At 47.7% G+C, this 20,181-nt stretch overlaps 1 pseudogene across 1 annotated transcript; it reads left to right on the top strand.

Annotated features, from left to right (window-relative positions):
- Positions 1-9,645: 9,645 nt before the first annotated feature.
- On the top strand, positions 9,646-14,079 carry LOC309333225 (E3 ubiquitin-protein ligase RNF4-like; annotated as a pseudogene). The gene is made up of 2 exons: positions 9,646-9,868; positions 13,392-14,079. The product of its transcript is annotated as an E3 ubiquitin-protein ligase RNF4-like (transcript).
- The last annotated feature ends 6,102 nt before the right edge of the window (positions 14,080-20,181 follow it).

Here is a 20,181-nt window from a genome sequence, read left to right on the forward strand (position 1 = left end):
ATCAAGGTTTTGCAAACACAATTTGCAATGATAACAAACAAAGAGGTGGAATGGAATATTAAAAAGCTAAGACAAAGAAATTTTGAATTTGCTAACAAGTCAGGTAAATGGCTTGCGTGGCAAATTAAGAAAAGAAAGGAACAAAATACAATCAGTAAAATTATTGTGGATGGAGAAGAGATAGAAAATCCGAAAGGCATCAGAAAAGGATTCCTGGACTTTTATAGACATTTGTATAGTAACAAAGAAAAGAAGAACATGAGGAAAATAGAAAGATATCTAAAAGAAAAAAGGTGCAAAAGATCCCGACAGAAAAGAAAGACAGACTGAACGCCCCAATTGAGAATGAGGAAATAAAAGAGGTTATAAAAGAATTGAAAAAAGGAAAGGCCCCGGGACCAGATGGATTCACGTCAAGTTACTACAAAGAATTGAGGCACACCCTGATGGTACCACTGAAAGAAGTTATGAATAATATTTTGAAGGAAAGAGATAAACCGGAAACTTGGAAAGAAGCCTTTATAACACTTATCCCAAAGCAAGATTCTGATTTAACACAAGTTAAGAATTATAGGCCGATTTCATTGTTGAATACAGATTATAAAATCTTTACAGGAATATTAGCAAAAAGAATGAAAAAGGTTTTACAAGAAATTATTCATGAAGATCAAGCAGGTTTTCTCCCAGGCAGACAGCTGAAAGATAATGTTAGAAATATGTCAGGGAACTGCCATCGGAGAGTCAGGTGGTGGAAGGGCTCAAGGAGGGTAGGAGAGCCTCGGATGCTGAGGAAGGAACCAGCAGGGGGAGAGAGAGAGTTCCCACAGAAACTCAGTCTGAGGGGTGGCTCCAAGATACTTCCAGTGAGAACAGCGGAGAGGTTTCAGGACCTCTGCTGGGGACGCCTACTCCGCGTAGGAAACTGTCACGCAGAGAATCCAGAAGGAGAGTTTCCGTTAAGGAACTCTTATGTTGGCGCAAATTCCGGAAACGCCCACTGACGGATTCTGCCAGCGATTGAGGTAGCCATGCACCCATGGCTCCGCGGACTGGGAGAGTTTAGAAACTGATTGCATGAGTTGAGAGCTCAACCATTTACGCACAAGCAGCCCCCTTAACCCATAACAGCAATCCGTCAGTCTTCGACGCTGCGTGTGCGAAAGAGAGGCATCATGAGCAACCCAATGGGAGACGGAGCAGCGGGAGGAGCTGGAGCGGGACCAACTCTGGAGGAGAGAAACAGAGCATTGGAACACCAGCTGGCACTGCTAACGGCGCGTCTCGAGGAGAGGAGAGCTCAGGATGCACAGGGGAAGCCCACCCCCATTGCAAGGAAGGTACCGGGGTTGGTACAGAAATTCGGGGGTGGCCCAAGAAGCTACCAAGCCTTTAAGACAGAAATGCAGTACGCACTGAACCTGCAGTTTGATGACTTTGCCGATGAGGAATCGAGAGTGGCTTTTGTGATTGGGCACCTTGAGGGGGGAGCTAGAGAATGGGTGAGGCCCCTGATGGCATCGAATAATGATGCCCTAAAAGACTTGAGGAAATTCTTTATCGCGATGGACTTGATGTTTTCCAGCCAGATTAAACAGGGCGTGGTACGCAGACAGTTAATGGGATGCAAACAGGGGAATCAGTCCGTCTGAGAGTATTGGACACAGTTTACCATGCTCATACATAAATTGGGGTGGGACCTGTCTTCGGAACCGATTCAAATGCTGTTTGAAGAAGGGCTAGCCCCGGCGGTGAAATATGAACTTTCCCGCGCGCCCCGTCCGGAGTCCATGGATCAGCTGACCAAATCGGCCCTTGCGATTGGAGCGCGCCAAGAGGCAAGGGCTCTGGAGAAGCGGGAAGGGAGAGGAGAGCGTTGGAGTGATTTCCGCATTCCTGAGATGCCGGAGCAACCTTCCCCGCCAGTGGAACCAATGGAGATTGGGACTGCGCGCGCGGAATTTCAAACGTCAGCGAAGGGCGGAAGAAGGAGGGGAAGAGCGCCAAAAAATGCTTCCTCTGTCAACAGCCAGGACATTTTGCCAGAGTGTGCCCACAAAGGAAGGGATGGCAAGGAATGGTGGGAGCTGTTGGGAGTGAGGAGGAGGGGGTTAAGGAGCAGGTAAAAGCCAACGCCTGGCTGCCAGCGACAGGGCACAGCAGCCAGGCCAAGGATCAGTGAACGTGCCCAAGCCTGAACCCCCAAGAGCGGCTCTAGTCGTAGAGGTGCTGCTAGAGCTACCCACTGGACATCCACTCACGATAAAAGCCCTGTTAGACTCAGGCAGCTCCTGCAATTTCATGAGTAAGGAGTTTGCATCAGAGCACCAGATACAGACGCTGCCCTTGAGCAATTCCTTGCAGGTGACCACGATTGATGGGAGGGAACTTCTGGGGGGGGGGAAGGAGCCAACAAACGGTCCCCATGACAATGAGGGTGGGAAGGCACATGGAAGTCATTGCATTTCACGTAGCCACCCTGGCGGGGCCGCCCATCATATTAGGAATGAGCTGGCTGGCGTTACATGACCCGCTAGTGGGATGGCACCAGCGGGTAGTCTCTTTTGGGTCAGCTTATTGCCTAGAACACTGCAAGGGAAGAGAAACTCAGGAGTTGGCTAGGGCAAGTCTGGCAGGGATGGTGGTGGGAGAAAAGGGAGAAATACCACCACAATACGCAGACCTGAGTGATGTTTTCAGCGAGAAGGAAGCAGATAGACTGCCCCCACATAGACCCTTTGACTGTCAAATTAACCTACTCCCGGGAGCCCAGCTACCAGTGGGCAAACTGTACGCTATGTCGGACAGGGAGATGCAGGAGTTAAGGGAGTTCATAGACAAGAACCTGAAACGAGGGTTCATCAGGGAGTCAAGAGCGGTGGGGGGCAGCCCAGTGTTTTTTGTGGACAAAAAGGGCTCAAATAAACCCAGGCTGGTCGTGGACTTCCGGGCCGTCAATTCGGTGTCAGAACCAGTGGCCTTTCCCATGCCCAGGATTGACGACATTCTGACCAGAGTGAGGAAGGGAAAGATTTTTACCAAGCTGGACCTGAGGGGGGCGCATAACCTGATACAGATGAGGAAGGGGGATGAATGGAAGACCACCATGTTCACCCCCTTGGGGGCCTTTGAGTATCTCGTTATGCCCTTCGGATTACAGGCGGGCTCAGCATGCTTCCAATCCTTCATGCATCACGTCCTGGGACCTCTGCTCTATAAGAACTGTGTGGCCTTCTTAGACGATGTGTTGGTCTACTCAGAGGACGAGGAGCAGCATGTCCGAGATGTCCGGGAGGTCCTAAGCAGGCTGCAAGCAAACCAGCTGTGGGTAAAACTGGAGAAGTGCCAGTTCCATACCAGAGAGGTGGAGTTCCTGGGGTACCGTTTGTCAGACAAGGGATTGGCCATGGATCCCAGTAAAGTCCAAGCGGTACTGGAATGGAAGACACCCAGAAACAGGAAGGACGTGCAGAGATTCCTGGGGTTTGGAAACTTCTATCGGAAGTTCATCAAAAACTTTGCCCACTTAACGGCGCCCATCACCGATTGTCTCAGTAGTAAGAAGAAATTCGCGTGGACGGAAGAGGCGCAGCGAGCGTTTGAACAGCTAAAGAAAGCGTTTGCGTCGGAGGAACAGCTCTTGCACGATGAGGGTAGAGACGGACGCATCTGATCGAGCGGTAGGGGCGGTGCTTCTCCAGCCGGGAAAAGATGCGTCGGACTGGAGACCGTGTGCCTTCTTCTCGCGGAAGTTGAATAAATCCGAAAGGAACTACACAGTGTACGACCGGGAACTGCTCGCCATTCATGAAGCTTTTCGGCGGTGGCGACACCTGCTGATTGGAGCGCAGCACAAGGTCCAGGTGTGCACGGACCACAAAAATCTGGAATATTGGAGAACGGCCCGAGTACTGAACCAGAGACAAGTGAGATGGGCACAGGAGTTCTCCAAATTCCATTTTGAGATTTGCTACGTACCGGGACCAGAGAACGTCAGGGCGGACGCTCTCTCTCGAAAGCCAGAGTATATGGAGGGGGAGGGAGCGCCCGAGGAAAGGCATATTATCCCAGAGGACCACTGGGTTAGTGGAGCAGCATTGGTGGGGCAAAGGGAACTGGTAGAAGGGACAGAGAACGATGAATATGCCCAAGACAAGCTCAGAGGGCTCAGGAGAGCCGGGGAGAACACAGGGGGGTTTGAAGAAAGGAACGGGGCGTTGTATTACAAAGGGGCATTGTACATACCGGAAGGGGAATTGAGGGGTAGAGTACTCAAACAACTACACGACAGCCCCACCGCAGGGCACTTTGGGCAACACAAAACCATGTGGTTAGTTACCAGGCAGTTCTGGTGGCCCAAGGCGAGGGAAGATGTACGAGAGTATGTAAGGGGGTGCGACCGCTGCCAGCGAGCAAAGGGGGAGAGGGCGGCACCGGCGGGGTTACTGGAACCATTACCCACACCCGAACGGCCATGGGAGGCAGTTTCCATCGATTTTATGACGGATTTACCAAAATCCAAGGGAAAGACTGCGGTAATGGTAGTGGTAGACCAGTTAACCAAGATGTGCCACTTTATAGCTTGCTCACATGCGGTGACAGCGGAAGAAACCGCCAGGTTGTTTATAGAACACATTTTTAGGTTGCATGGCGCCCCCTTGAGGGTGGTCTCAGACAGAGGGAAACAATTTACGTCCAGGTTCTGGAGGAAGCTCATGAGCTTACTGCACGTGGAGGTCAATTTCTCGACCACCAGACACCCAGAAACAAATGGGCAGGCGGAAAGGGCAAACAGTATTCTGCAACAATATCTGAGGTGTTATGTAAATGTCAGAGAGAATGATTGGGTAGAGAAATTGGCTCTGGCCGAATTCGCCTACAATAACGCAGAAAATGTGTCCACGGGCATGAGTCCATTTATGGCCAATTACGGGTGTCACCCTAGGGCCTTTCCAGGGGAAGGAGGGGAAAGATGGAGCGTACCGGCAGCGGAACATTTCGTGGAAGAAATGGAAGCCATACATCAACAGCTCAAGATGAATTTGGATAGGGCCAAGGAAGAATACAAGAAGCAGGCAGATAGGAGCAGAAGGGAAGGAGAGACCGTAAGGGTGGGGGACCGGGTGTGGTTGTCAACACAAGGGTTGCCATTTAAGGGCGGGTGCAAGAAATTGAGGCCGAAACGACTGGGACCCTTCGAAGTTATACAACAGGTTAATCCGGTGGCCTTCACACTCAGGTTGCCAGACAACATGAAACTGCATCCAGTATTCCATAGGTCATTACTGTCACCATACCGGGAGGGGCGGGAAATTTTGGGACATGAAGGTGAGGTTCCCGCGACACCGGAAGTAGAAGAGAGGGAGAGCAGCAGTCATGTAGCAGAAATACTCGACTCTCGGTGGAAGGGTAAACAGGTGGAGTACTTAGTGGCATGGGAAGGGGAACCGGAGTCCGAAAATACCTGGGTACCGGCAGAAACGGTTGATGATGAGGTTTTAGTAGGAACGTTTCATCTCCGGTACCCAAAGAAGCCTCAGCCCTTGGCTAGGTTCTGGGAGGAACACTTCGGCACCACTGACGAAGAAGGGGAGTTCGAGGGGTTCCCAGAATCAGGACAAGAAGAGGAAGAAGAATCAGATGGGGAAGAGTATTCGGGAAGAAGGGACAGTAGTAGGTGGAGGGCAGTTTTTGAGTCATCCGAAGATGAGGAGGATTCTTTCAGGGGATTCCCAGCCTCACCACCCAGAGAAGAGGGGGAAACGGGGGGTGAGGGGGGTCCTGGAGGGGAGGTGGATGTCAGGGAACTGCCATCGGAGAGTCAGGTGGTGGAAGGGCTCAAGGAGGGTAGGAGAGCCTCGGATGCTGAGGAAGGAACCAGCAGGGGGAGAGAGAGAGTTCCCACAGAAACTCAGTCGGAGGGATGGCTCCAAGATACTTCCAGTGAGAACAGCGGAGAGGTTTCAGGACCTCCGCTGGGGACGCCTACTCCGCGTAGGAAACTGTCACGCAGAGAATCCAGAAGGATTTATGTTAAAAAATTTAGAGTATATGGAGGTGGGAAATGACTTTTATAATGGAATAAGGGCAATTTATACAGAGCAGAGAGCAAAACTGATTGTGAACAACGTAATTACGCAAGAAGTGAAAATATCGAAGGGTACAAGACAGGGATGTCCTCTTTCGCCATTGCTATTTATACTGGTCCTGGAAGTCTTTTTGAGCTCAATTAGACAAAATGAATTAATAAAAGGGGTAACAGTAGGTCAGAATGAATATAAAGTTAAAGCCTTTGCCGATGATCTGGTAATAACGATTGAAGATCCGTTAAAAAGTATAAATGAGGTGTTGGAAGAGATTGAACAATTTGGTAATGTGGCAGGGTTTATATTAACCAAGAAAAAAACCAAAGTAATTGCAAAGAATATGGATCATAGTGTGATAGAAACAATGCAACAACAAACAGAGATTGAAGTAGCGAAGAAAGTAAAATATTTGGGAATATGGTTAACCCCTAAAAATATTGATTTGTTTCAAAATAACTATATACCGGTGTGGAATGGAATCAAAAAAAGGCCTGGAGGTGTGGGGAAGGATGAAACTTTCTTTTTGGGGTAGAATTTCAACGATAAAAATGAGTGTACTTCCAAAGATGTTATTTCTATTTCAAGTGATTCCAATAATTAAAGGGACACTGATTTTTAAAGAGTGGCAAAGAGTAATTTCAAGATATATTTGGCAGGGTCAAAAGCCGAGAATACAATTCAAGTTATTAACAGATGCAAAGGAAAGAGGAGGCTTTGCCCTGCCAGACTTGAAATTATATTACGAAGCGTCATGTCTCTGTTGGTTAAAGGAATGGATAAAATTTAAAAAATACAAAATTGTTAGATTTAGAAGGATTTGATAACAGATTTGGGTGGCATGCGTATTTAAGGTCTGAGAAGAAGAAAAGCCATAAAGGTTTTGAGAACCATATCTTCTGGAGATCTTTAATAGAAATATGGGATAGGTATAAAAACCTATTAGAACCAAGAGTTCCACACTGGTTGTCTCCATTAGAGGTTATGAGTGTAAAGAAAATCAATATGAGAGGGAGTTGGATAACATATGGAGAATTGATAATTAAAGAAGGAGGAAAATGGAAAATGAAGCCATATGAACAAGTAAAAGAATATGTGTTTGATTGGTTGCATTGTTTTCAAGTAAATGAAATGTTCAAAAAGGATTTTAAAGGGAGTGGGTATGTAGAAAAAGAATCGAAATTTCAAACAGAAATAATAAATAATGATTCTAGGATATTGTCAAAAATGTACAAAATGTTGTTGGGATGGCATACAATCGATGAGGAAGTTAAGTCGGTGATGATACATTGGGCCAGAGATTTTGGATATAATATACAATTGGAAGACTGGGAAAAGGTATGGAAAGAAAATATAAAATTTACAGCATGTACTGCGTTAAAGGTAAATATCATGAAAATGGTATATAGATGGTATATTACACCGGTTAAATTAGTGAAAATGTTTAAAACATGTAATAAATGTTGGAAATGTAAAGAAAAAGAAGGGACATTTTACCATATGTGGTGGGAATGTAAGAAAGTGAAGGGTTTCTGGGAGATGATATATAATGAGTTGAAGAAGATGTTGAAATATACATTTGTAAAGAAACCAGAAGGCTTTCTTTTAGGAATAACAGGAAGTGACATAAACAGAAGGGACTGCAAACTTTTCCAATATGCAGTAACAGCGGCGAGAATATTAATGGCCCAAAAATGGAAACAGGAGGAACTACCGACCCTTGAAGAATGGAGAAGGAAACTTATGGACTATGCAGAATTGGACAAGTTAACTGGGAAGATTAGATATCAACGAGATCACAAGTTCATCAAGGACTGGGGGAAATTTACAGAATATCTGAAAAATATATGTGATGAACAAACAACGCTAGTGGGGTTTAAAGAAGCTCTGTGAAAGTTTGAGGAGTATTGTAAAAAAGAGAATAAGACAGGAAGGGTATATCAAAAGGCAATATTAAATTTAGGGAATGTGTAATAAAAATGTAAATATGGATGATTGGCAGAGAAGCTGACGGAAGTCCAAAAGTTGAAATTTGTGAAAATGTTTGATTTGGTGATATTTGTATAATGGAAAATTTAATAAAAATTATTATATAAAAAAAACATTACTGAATAAAGATAAAGCAGATATAATACTTTTACAGGAAACGCATCAGACGAAAGAGGGGGTTAATGAAAAAGCATAAAGGTAAAGGGACCCCTGACAGCTAGGTCTATTTTTTAAAAAAATAATATTTATTACTTTTAAACTTTTTTTAAAAAAAGAAGAAAAGAAGAAAAGACAAAAGACAAAAAGACAAAAGAAATACAATACAATACAATACAATATATAAACAATGCACAACACAACATTAACACATTAAACTAAACATAAAAAAATATTAAAAAACATACATCATACCGTTTCAATGCCCTATATTTCATTCCCTCGTTTCATCGACCTCCTCTCACCTCCCTTTTTGTATTCCACTTCTATTAATTATTTCAGCAATTCCTTTCCCTCTTTCTCTATTTTCTGTCATATAATTATCTTAACTTATTTTAACCTTATCTTCCATTAATACCATAATGCTTATTTATACTTAACTCCTTCTGACAGCTAGGTCTAGTCACAGACGAATCTGGCGTTGCGGCACTCATCTCGCTTTACTGGCCGAGGAAGCCGGTGTACAGCTTCTGGGCCATGTGGCCATCATGAGTAAGCTGCTTCTGGTGAACCAGAGCAGCGCACGGAAACGCAGCTTACCTTCCCGCTGGAACGGTACCTATTTATCTACTTGGACTGCGTGCTTTCGAACTGCTAGGTTGGCAGGAGCAGGGACCGATCAACAGGAGCTCACCCCGTCGCGGGGATTCGAACCGCTGACCTTCCGATCGGCAAGCCCTAGGCTCACTGGTTTAACCCACAGCGCCACCCGTGTCCCAATGAAAAAGCATATGGTACTTCAAAATGAATTGGATCTATCTTGCATCGTAAGGTCGGAGGGGGGCAATTTGTCAGCTTCCTTTTCACTAAAAACATCACTGTAGGCCGCGTACTGGGGGGGGGGATGCCCAATTCCGTCCCTGTGACCCCTTCCCGTTCTACTTCCACCCTCTTAGCATCCACTTGCCTGCTCCACCCGCCTCCCAAACAATATTGGATACAGTGCGAAGAAGCAAAGGTGAGTGATCGTTGGCCCCAAGCTATCACCGGGTCATGCTTCACCAGCCAACTCATTCCCAGCACTACTGGGTCATCCCTGACCACTGGTCCTGCTAGCTAGGGATCATGGGAGTTGTAGGCCAAAAACATCTGGAGGGCTGAGGTTGAGGAAGCCTGCCCTAACTCCTCAAGATGTTGAACTTGCTCCCAGCTTTGGAGTACCTGGTATAAAAGAGACAACTTCAAAAAAGTCACAATGCTTCAAAGCGTCACCAGTTGCATAAAGTTGCTTTAGAGAGAGCATTCATGATCATCATTATCACACTACAGAATTGCTTGGCGACTAAGCAGTGAGCAGCACACGGAGATAAGGGGGAAAGCTAGTACTCTGCAGCCTGTGCCTCTCCCATCCCAGTGCATCATGAGTTCAACAAGTAAAGAATTTAATGCAACCAAGCACAGCAAAAGCAAGAGGGGCAGTCGCAACACCTCCTCAAGACCTCATAATACTCTGGACAAGATGATGGTGGGAACTGCTTCTGAACCCTGTATCCCCACCTCCGCCTCCTCCTCCCTGCCATCTACTTCCTCTCTGGCCTTACCTTTATTACAAACTGCCCTTGCTGGCTCCCCTCCTGGTGCATGTCAGAGGCATAGATAAAACTCCGGGGTCACGGCCAGTTCCAATCTATTTGATTTATTGACAAATTTCAAATGTACATCTCCAGTGTTTCAATTAACGTCCGACCCCTTTGGCACAGTTGCCGCGTCTGCTCCCCCCCTTTTTTTACCCAGCATGCAAGTCTGCGGAAACCCTGACTTCCTCTGTGTACAGAATGACTTGTTCCTAGGCTGCCCAGGAGGACTCCCCTGAGTGAGTGCCTGAGGGCCCTGCTCTTGCCATTTACCATCTGCTGCCCAGGAGGACTCCCCTGAGTGAGTGCCTGAGGGCCCTGCTCTTGCCACTTACCATCTGGCCGGGGGCGGGGCCTGAAGCCTCACAAGGACTGCTTGCTGCTTGCTGCCTGCTGCCCAGGAAGACTCTCCTGTGTGAGTGCCTGGGGGCCCTGCTCCTTCCTGCCACTTACCATCTGGCCCAGGGCGGGGCCTGACAGGCTTCACTAGGACAGTTGCTGTTACTGCCGGGGGGCACAGAGTGTTTTTAAAATGTTTTTAAAAAATTTCTTTTGGATTTTTTGTATGTGGGCGGGTGGGGGTGGGATGGATGTTTCGTTGGGCTTGGGGAATTTTTTATTTTATTTTGATGTTTTTGTAATTTTGTAATTTTTTTGTTTGTATTGTTTTATTGGTTTTGTTTGTTTGTGGGCGAGGTCATGTGGGCGGGGAGGGGGGGTTGCAGTGATTTTTAGGAAGTCATTAGTTTGCACCAGGCGTCCTATTGGGAAGACCCAGTTTTCTGAGTGCATGTTCTGGAAGTTGGGCAATAGGGGCAGTACAGGATTCCTTTTGGTGTACCGACCTCCCTGCTGCACCAAGGATTCCCTGCCCGAGCTGCTTCAGGTCGTGGCGGATGTTCTCCTGGAGACACCTAGCTTGGTCGTCCTAGGGGATTTTAACATCCATGCCGACACGACCTTACAAGGGGCCGCTCGGGACTTCGTGGAAAGCATGGCCTCCATGGGGCTGTCCCTGAATAAGTCTGGCCCAACCCATAGCCGCGGACATGCCTTGGACCTGGTGTTTACCTCTATGGATGTTGGTGATCTGACACTAAGTAAAAGCAAAACGAAAGAAGTGCCATGGTCAGATCACTTCCTGGTGCAACTGGACTTCTCTGCGACCCATCCCCTCTGCAGGGAGGTGGGACCAATTCGGATGGTCCGCCCCCGCCACTTAATGGATCCAAATGGTTTCCAGAGAGTAGTAGGGGATGCTTTATCCCATGTTGATGGCCTTTCAGCTGATTCCCTGGTGGCCCGCTGGAATGTGGAGTTAACCAGGGCTATTGACTGTTTGGCTCCGAAGCGCCCTCTCCGATTGCATGGAGCCCGGACAGCCCCGTGGTTTTCCACGGATCTGAGGGCAATGAAACAATCGTTGAGACGGCTAGAGCGCCGGTGGCGGATAACTCATTCTGAATCTGACCGGACACAGGTTAGAGCTCAACGTCGAGCCTACCAAGTGGCGATAGTGACGGCGAAGAAGAATTTCTTCACCGCCTCTATTGCATCTGCAGAAAACAGCAGCAGGAGACTTTTTCAGGTGGTTCACAATTTAGCGGGCCACATGTTCTCCTGCAATGATTTTGCAAAGTTTTTTGCAGATAAAATCGCTCAGATTCGGGAAGAAGTAGACTCCACTGTGGGAGCAGTGCTGGGGCGGGAGAGTGCTAGAGTTCTGTCTAGTCAAGTTGAGTGGGATCAATTCCAATCTGTTACCTCCAAGGATGTGGACAGGCTGCTTGGACGAGTGAAACCAACCACCTGTCTTCTGGATCCTTGCCCATCCTGGCTTATAAAAGCTAGCCGGGAAGGACTGGGCAATGGGCTTCGTGGGGTGGTGAATGCTTCCCTCCGTGAGGGAGCCTTCCCAGACCCGCTGAAAGAGGCGGTTATTAAACCGCTTCTTAAAAAACCATCTTTAGATGCGGCCCCGATGGCCAACTATCGCCCAGTCTCAAATCTTCCATTCTTGATTGAGCGAGTGGTTGCCGAACAACTCCAGGCACGCCTGGAAGAAGCGGACCATTTGGATCCCTTCCAGTCGGGATTCAGGCCTCATCATGGGACTGAAACTGCCTTGGTCGCACTGGTTGATGATCTCCGGTGGGCTAGGGACAAAGGTGAGAGCTGTTTCCTAGTTCTGCTGGATCTCTCAGCGGCGTTTGATACCATCGACCATAACATCCTTCTGGACTGTCTAGAGGGGCTGGGAGCTGGGGGCACTGTCATACAGTGGTTCCGCTCCTTCCTCCTGGGCCGTGTTCAGAAAGTGGTGGTGGGGGATGAGTGTTCAGACCCCTGGGCTCTCACTTGTGGGGTGCCTCAGGGTTCTGTCCTCTCCCCCATGCTTTTCAACATTTACATGCAGCCGCTGGGAGAGATCATCAGGAGGTTTGGGCTGGGTGTTCATCAGTATGCGGATGATACCCAGCTCTACCTCTCTTTTAAATCAGAACCAGTGAAGGCGGTGAAGGTCCTGTGTGAGTGTCTGGAGGCGGTTGGAGGATGGATGGCGGCTAACAGATTGAGGTTGAATCCTGACAAGACAGAAGTACTGTTTTTGGGGGACAGGAGGCGGGCAGGTGTGGAGGATTCCCTGGTCCTGAATGGGGTAACTGTGCCCCTGAAGGACCAGGTGCGCAGCCTGGGAGTCATTTTGGACTCACAGCTGTCCGTGGAGGCACAGGTCAAATCTGTGTCCAGGGCAGCTGTTTACCAGCTCCATCTGGTACGTAGGCTGAGACCCTATCTGCCTGCGGACTGTCTCGCCAGAGTGGTGCATGCTCTGGTTGTCTCCCACTTGGACTACTGCAATGCACTCTACGTGGGGCTACCTTTGAAGGTGACTCGGAAACTACAACTAATCCAGAATGCGGCAGCTAGACTGGTGACTGGGGGCAGCCGCCGAGACCATATAACACCGGTCTTGAAAGACCTACATGGGCTCCCAGTACGTTTCCGAGCACAATTCAAAGTGTTGGTGCTGACTTTTAAAGCCCTAAACGGCCTCGGTCCAGTATACCTGAAGGAGCGTCTCCACCCCCATCATTCTGCCCAGACGCTGAGGTCCAGCGCCGAGGGCCTTCTGGCGGTTCCCTCATTGCGAGAAGCAAAGCTACAGGGAACCAGGCAGAGGGCCCTTCCAGCAGATGTCAAAGCGATAAACAACTACCTGACATTCAGAAGACATCTTCTGAACTTCTGTTCAGGGAAGTTTTTAACGTGTGATATTTTAGTGTATTTTTGGTTTCTATGGAAGCCGCCCAGAGTGGCTGGGGAGGCCCAGCCAGATGGGTGGGGTATAAATAATTTATTATTATTATTATTTTCATCATCATCATCATCATCATCATCATCATCCTCCTCCCCCCCTGCCTCTGACTCGCTGTCAGACGACAGGCTGCTAATGATCTCTTTAGGCTCTCTATAAGTGCTGGTTTCTGTTCTTAAATCTTCTGCCGTCTGCCTCTCCCTGACAGTGCAGGGCTGAGTTTTATGGAACAAACTACTCCTTTCGGTGGTAGCAAAGGAACTGAGCAGCAGGAGATTCAGAGAAACTATTGTGGATGCAAGACTCGCTCTGTGCAAACCTGTAATCAAAGGAAAATAGCTGCTGCAGCTGCACAAGTACAGCCGCACAGCCTTAATGATAGAAGTATTGATGTGGAAGTAGTTGACCTCACTTGTGAAACTTCAGAATCTATAGTTTTTGATCTTACGCAAAATGATTCTGTTGTGATTGTTGGAGAGAGTGGGCAGCAGCCCAATAGAGAGTTCTGACATCAACCGTTGTCTGACAGCCTCATATTTAGTGGTGGTGGTGGTGGTGGTGGTGGTGATGATAGCAGACACACAGAAAGTGGTGCTCTTGCCACTAGAAAGCTCCCCAGAGAAGTGGGAAGGAGGGAATTTGCAAGATCCTCAGGCACTTTGAGTTGTGGAATTTGCATAGACAGCTAAGCAGAGATTGTGCAAAGCGGACGGCTTATAGTGTCAACAACATGTGGCCACATCTTCTGTAGTCAGTGCCTCAGCAATTTTCTTAGGCATGCTAACTTTTGCCCAATTTGTAGGAGGAAACTCACTCCAAAGGAGTATCATCCAATTTATATGTGAAGACATGGGTGTTCCTGAACACAGTCTAATGTGGCCTTCATAAGCATGAGTGAACTCCAAAGAATGCACAAAGTACAGTATATATGACTTAAATATGACAGTTAGCAATTTCACTTTTTCTAGTTGGCCTCCTTATAGTCCAGTTGTACTGTTTCAGCTTCATTTTGCTTTAACAACAACAACAACAACAACAACAATAATAATAATAAATTTTATTTATATCCCGCCCTCCCCAGCCGATGCCGGGCTCACGGCAGCTAACAACAATAAAACAGTACAACAGTATAACACAACACAACACTCTAAAATCATTCATTATAAAATTAATTCAAATCAAACCAATGGCAAGCATTGGGCCAGAGCTCTGCGAAGATTGCTGAAGGAGGGAGTCAGGCAGTGCCCTGGCCAAAGGCCTGGTGGAACAGCTCTGTCTTGCAGGCCCTGCAGAAAGATGTCAAGTCCCGCAGGGCCCTAGTCTCTTGTGACAGAGCGTTCCACCAGATCGGAGCCACAGCCGAAAAAGCCCTGGCTCTAGTTGAGGCCAGCCTAACCTCTCTGTGGCCTGGGACGTTCAAGATGTTTTTATTTGAAGACCGTAAGTTTTTCTGTGGGACATACTAGGAGAGGCGGTCCCGTAGGTACGAGGGTCCTAGGCCGTATAGGGCTTTAAAGGTTAAAACCAGCACCTTAAACCTGATCCTGTACTCCACCGGGAGCCAGTGCAGCTGGTATAGCACTGGGTGAATGTGATCTCACAGCGAGGACCCCGTAAGGAGTCTCGCTGCAGCATTCTGCACCCGCTGGAGTTTCTGGGTCAGTCTCAAGGGCAGCCCCACGTAGAGCAAGTTACAATAATCCAGTCTGGAGGTGATTGTTGTGTGGATCACAGTGGCTAGGTCAGGGCGAGAGAGGTAAGGAGCCAACTGCTTAGCTTGGCGGAGATGAAAAAATGCCGCCTTTGTTATAGCTGCAATCTGCGCCTCCATGGAAAGGGAGGTGTCGAAGATTACACCCAAACTCTTAACGGACGGTGCTGGCATTAATTGTGCCCCTGCAAGAGATGGGAGTTGCCCCCCCAATTCCATATCGTCCCGTCCCAGCCAAAGGACCTCTGTCTTCGAAGGATTTAGCTTCAACCGCCTCCCACGTAACCATCCAGTCACAGCTTCCAAACATCTGATCAGTGTGTCCGGGGCCGAATCAGGATAGCCATCCATCAACAGATAGAGTTGGGTGTCATCAGAATACTGATGGCAGCCCAGCCCAAAACTCCGGACAAGCTGGGCGAGGGGGCGCATAAAGATGTTGAAAAGCATCGGGGAGAGTATCGCACCCTGAGGCACTCCACACATCAAGGAGTGACGCAATGACAATTCCCCCCCCCCCAAGCACCACCCTCTGTCCCCGACCAGAGAGAAACGAGCGCAGCCATTGAAGGACTGTGCCCTGGATCCCCACGTCGGCAAGGCGGTAGTCCAGGAGTTCGTGATCAACCATGTTGAAGGCTGCTGACAGATCTAGAAGAATCAGCAGCCCTGACCCACCTCGATCCAGCTGCCTGCGGAGATCATCTGTTACGGCGACCAGAGCCGTCTCGGTCCCATGACCAGCTCGGAAGCCGGACTGGAATGGATCCAGAGCCGATGTTTCATCCAGAAACCCACCAAGCTGTTCAGCAACCGCTCTCTCAATCACCTTACCCAGGAACAGAAGATTCGAAACCGGGCAGTAATTGGTTAGATCTAAGGGATCTAATGATGTTTTCTTTAAGAGCGGGCGCACCACTGCCTCCTTCAGTTCCCCTGGGAATGTCCCCGTGCCAAGGGACAAATTGATGATATCCCCTAGGGGGGCCCGCACTTCATCTGGACACGCTCTAATAAGCCAAGACGGGCACGGGTCAAGAGGACAGGTGGTGGGCTTTCCAGCTCGGAGGAGTCTGTCCACATCGGCTGGGGATAGCCAGTCGAAGTGGTCCAATACTGGACCCGAGGACAGTCGAGGGGCCTCCAGTTCCTTTATTGTATCCAAATTGGCAGGGAGGTCATGGCGGAGCAACAAGACCTTCTCCGCAAAAAAGCTCGCAAATGCCTCACAGCTGTGTGTCAAATTGTTATTTAAATTTGGCTGTCCCTCAAGGGACGTTAAAGACCTGATTATACTAAATAATTGCACCGGGCGAGAACTAGCGGATGCAATGGAGGCCGAGAAGTAAGACTTCTTAGCAGCTTTCACCACCATCTCGTAGGTTTTCATAAAAGCCCTATAAGATGTTCTTGAGGCTCCGTCACGGGCACCCCGCCATACTCGCTCTAGCCGTCTGAGGTCCCGCTTCATTTTCCGGAGCTCCTCAGTAAACCAGGGAGCCCGGTTTCTGCGGGGTCGCAGAGGGCGCTTCGGTGCGATCTCATCGATGGCTGCCAGGAGCTGGGTATTCCAGCCCTCAACAAGCTCAGTCAATGAGTCGCCAGGGGGAGCAAGGTCCCGCAAGGCTTGGCGGAATCTATCAGGGTCCATCAGCCTCTGCGGGCGAGCCCAAATCGGCTCGCCACCTAAGCAGGGGGTGTGTGGAAAGTCAATCCTGGCTTTCAGAGCGTAGTGATCAGACCATGGCACCTTCATCGAAGGAGACATGATCACATCTATACCTACGCCGAAGATCAAATCCAGCGTGTGGCTTCTTGATGTGTGGGGCCCGAAACAAACTAGGAGAGCCCTAGTGTCGCCATGGAAGACACCAGGTCCAGAGCCTGTGAGGAGGGAGTGGCATCAGCATGGATGCTGAAGTCCCCCAATACCAATAGGTTAGGGAACTCCCAAGGCCCAGCCGGCCACCACCTCCAGTAGGCCTGACAGGGTGGCTGCTGGTGCGCTAGGTGGCTGGTACACCAGCCAGACAGCCAAGCTCTCCTCGGAGTTTTTGCAGCTCACATTTTTTGAGGTCTGTAGACGTTTGAAGAACAGCTTGGAGGATATGTCTGCTGTTGCCACATTGCTTTGTGCAGATATCTCATTTCTGTTCTAGTTCTGTTGCTGCTTTGAGAAAAGACTGATGTCTAGTGAACTCATTTATTCAAGACTAGGCTATTTATAGTCATCTATGATAATACAACCTGCAGCTTCTTTTTGCAATTTGCCTTGTAAAAAACCAAAGCTAACCACTCACCGATGGAAGTCTGTTCCACATCTACTTGTTTTCTAGTGGCAAACACCTCTTTCTGTTGATGTAGCCCTAATAAAGACCAAGGTTTATAAAACACTGTGGCTCATTTCTAACGCTGCATGCATAAATGGTTTATTACAAATAACTCTTGGTGGTCCGAGTCTTCTCTTTAATAGAATACAGCCATCATGTTAGATCTGAACAGCTTTTCCTGTCCAGGCATATGCTTATGGAGCAATTCATAATGGAGTCCATACCAAGGCTGCCACGTGGGGCAGAATCAAATTGAGATGAGCTAAGCCATTTATGTGAAACACTCCTCAAATGGTTGGAAGAGGATAAAGTAATTATCTGCTTTTCATAAATGCTTTGCTGTGGAGAAGCTCCATCCATAGGGCCATGTTTCAAGCAGCAAGCATATAAGACTTGAACCTCGCATGATAAAGTCAACTTGAGTTGCGGTGACTCACTTTCTCAGCCCTGTTGCGTATTCATAGTGGAACTATGAATGGCATGACCTGTTAAACTTTTAGATGCTGCTGTACTAATAGGTCTAATTGCTTTAAAAAGTTTTATGTTGATAACTCTTAAATTAAATACTTTCTCTTAAATGTATACAAAATTCCTTCCAGTAGCACCTTAGAGACCAACTAAGTTTGTTATTGGTATGAGCTTTCGTGTGCATGCACACTTCTTCAGATACATGAGCACACAAAAGCTCATACCAATCACAAACTTAGTTGGTCTCTAAGGTGCTACTGGAAGGCATTTTTAAATTTTGTTTCGACTACGGCAGACCAACACGGCTACCTACCTGTATCTTAAATGTATGCCACCCAATCTTCCGTTGGTAGAAAACATGGGCTATCCAGCTAATCAGCAGCATCTCACCAGGCCTTAATCTGCGAGGTATATGGGCTGCAGTGAGTCTCATAATATTTCCCCCCATGTTTCTTTTTTATTCGATTTTAATGAGTCTCATAACATAGTGAAACCTCACCCATGACAGCTTGGAGGGCCAGTGTTATGCTTCCAGTTCAGCATTGGATTGAACACCTTTTTAAAAAGGGAGGCTTCTTTAGTCTCCCCGCAGCCTGCTGCAGGGGCCTAGCTGCACACACCCCATATTAGACTTGGACATAGCCTGTCAATCATGTGGCATGGTTAGGACTTCCACAGATGGCATTGTCTCCGTGAACATGGGCTGTGGGGATCAAATACTCTGTGCAAATGCATCTGGTGTCACCAAAACTTATATGCATCCCCCAGCTTTCAAGTGGAGGTTAAGACAGAGTGCTAAATGGAATGTCATTTCACTTCATCCCTACCATCACCGTTTCCGTTTTGTTTGCACAGACACTCTTATTGAAGAACAAATTACGCTTTGCCCAGGGATGGACCTTGGTAATATGGTGCCCTAGGGGGTCCAAAATTTGACACACACCCTGCCCTCCTGGTGCCTTCCAAAAGCCAGGCAAGGGAGGTGTCAGGCTTTGGGAAGGATGCACAAGGCTCTGGTGGGGTCCTAGAGCCCTCTCATTTCATTCCCAAAGCTTCGTGTGGCAGACACGAAAGGGAAAGCACCACCAGCTCCACGCTACGATGTCTCGAGCTTCGGACGAAAGCGGCAAGCTTCCAGGAGAACAGAAAAGAATTTAAAACGTTTACAGGATATTTTTATCTGAGAAAAATTGGAATATAAGCAAAGGAAATTCAGATGCTGAGCCATCCCGGCAGCGGTGATAAAATGGTGCAGAGATCAAAGCCACAAGAACAAAGAAGGAAGTGAAAGTTCCTGGTGAGGAAGTACAAAAGTGAAAGTCCTCAGAAACAATCTTACTGAGCCAAAGAACATTCTGAAACAAGCTATCAGAGAAGAGTTAAAAACAGGGACTTTGTAATCCTTTCTTCGGGGATGGTTTTGGAGGTGGAGGGTAACGCGTCAACACTCCAGTTTGAAGAATAATTTAGTGTGAGGAGGCTTGGAGCAGAAAGGGGGGGGGGAGTGGAGAATTTACAACGGCGTTAGAGACTGCGATAAGCCCCTTCATAATATTATTTATTTGGGGCTAAAACTAACTCCCTGTGTTTTACGCTGGAGGATTAAAGGCTGTATTTTCTGTTTCATGTTATATCCCTGCTGGCAAAAGACTTGAGTTTTGGAAAAGAGAAGAGACATTAACACCTAATCTCTTCTGACCAGCAAAGCGTGAGAAAGAAACTGAATTTTAGGTGAAGAAGAAATAGTTTTGGCAGCTCACTCTTTGTGGATTAAGTCAGCAAGAGTCTAGAAAAAGACTGAGTTTGGTGCAAAGGGGAAGTTTGTTTTTTAATTTTTGTTGCTTCTTCACTTCTTTATGGATTAAGCCAGCAAGTGGCTAGAAATAAAGACTGAACTGAGATATAAGAAGGGATAGCACTTCCTGTATTCTAAATTTTGGTGGATTAGGCCAGCAAGTGGCTGAAGACTGGTGGACGCTTCATCGAAGGACTGAGTTGATAAGTTATAGAAGAGCAGAAGAGGGGGACCCCGATGGACTTACAGTTGGACTGATATTCTAAGCTGTTTTGTGTGAAAGATAACGATCTTTGGAGCTCGATTGTTGAGCCGTGGCCTCTGATAGCTTTACGATCCCAATCAGTCGTTTACAGCGTCCAGCACACTTCCTTCCGTGCTGCGCAACAAATTCTGCTGTCTCTTTAGCCACGGCTTAGCAGAGTAGCATACAGCGGTGTAAAGCAGTCTTTTTCTCCTTTTCTCCATGCAAGCATACACAGACAGGTTCGTCTATTTACAGCTCTTTATTGGAACATTTCTCAGAAAAACTGTCCATCACTGCTTGCAGCCATGGTAAAACATGTCTCTCTCTCACAAACACACAGAGAGAACAGAAAGTACAGTCTCCTCCCAGACTCCTCCCAGCTTCCAAAGCTGACGTCAGAAAGTGACGCACACCTCAGAACACTTAACCAGTTAAGTTCTGAACTCTAACAC

Source organism: Podarcis erhardii, assembly GCF_964252035.2.
Source record: "Podarcis erhardii genome assembly, chromosome: W".
Taxonomy (NCBI): domain Eukaryota; kingdom Metazoa; phylum Chordata; class Lepidosauria; order Squamata; family Lacertidae; genus Podarcis; species Podarcis erhardii.